The sequence below is a fragment of the Chenopodium album genome, chromosome 19 (genome assembly GCF_948465745.1).
Source record: "Chenopodium album chromosome 19, dcCheAlbu1.1, whole genome shotgun sequence".
Lineage (NCBI taxonomy): Eukaryota > Viridiplantae > Streptophyta > Magnoliopsida > Caryophyllales > Amaranthaceae > Chenopodium > Chenopodium album.
The window spans coordinates 29,652,633-29,653,433 of NC_137852.1; the positions used below are offsets into that span (position 1 = coordinate 29,652,633).

General features: G+C 42.7%; 1 non-coding gene across 1 annotated transcript; it reads right to left on the reverse strand.

Annotated features, from left to right (window-relative positions):
- Positions 1 to 344: 344 nt before the first annotated feature.
- On the reverse strand, positions 345 to 450 carry LOC145596402 (small nucleolar RNA R71). Its single transcript, XR_014103241.1, has one exon. It is a non-coding gene; the product is annotated as a small nucleolar RNA R71 (small nucleolar RNA).
- Positions 451 to 801: the final 351 nt, after the last annotated feature.

Sequence of the window (801 nt, forward strand, 5' to 3'; positions counted from 1 at the left end):
TCCCGGGGCTTATAGGCATGAGAGCGCGATAGCTCCACCTATATCACCGGAGAATGACTTTGAAATAAAGCCGGCAATGATCACTCTTATTGAGAGGAGACAATATGGTGGGGCAAAGAACGAGAGCCCATTGAACCATCTTAAGGATTTTGAAAAATATTGTAACACAATCAAGATCAATGGAGTTCCTCAAGAATTCATCTGCCTTAAGTTGTTCCCTTTCTCCCTCATAGGAAGATCTTTGGAATGGCTAGATAAAGAGATGAAGCCCAATTCCTTGAAAACTTGGGATGATGTCACCAAGGCTTTCTTGTTCCGTTTCTACCCTCAAAAGAAAACGGCGGAAGCAAGAGCTTTGATTCAAAGGTTCAAGCAAAAGCCTAATGAGAGCCTTTATGAAGCATGGGAAAGGTTTAAGGATTATCAAAGGGAGTGTCCACACCATGGGATTCCTACCTACCAAATCATACATATCTTTTATGGTGGGTTGAGTGCTCATGGGAGAGCAAGTTTGGATGCCGGAGCCGGAGGCCCAATCATGAACAAGACGGAAGAAGAAGTGGTTGATGTTATTGATGAAGTAGCTCGTCATTATATGAATTGGCAAGAAGTGGAAAGAGAACCAACAAGCAAGGGTTACTCGATCGAACAACTTAGTGTCATTAATGATTTGACCACTTTGATTGAGGATTTAGGGAAAGAAGTTAAGTCCCTCAAGGAAAAGCTTGAGAAGCCTCTTTCCCAAGCTCCAATTCTTCCCTCCCAAATTAAGGGGAGAGGTACATCTTCTCACTCTAATTC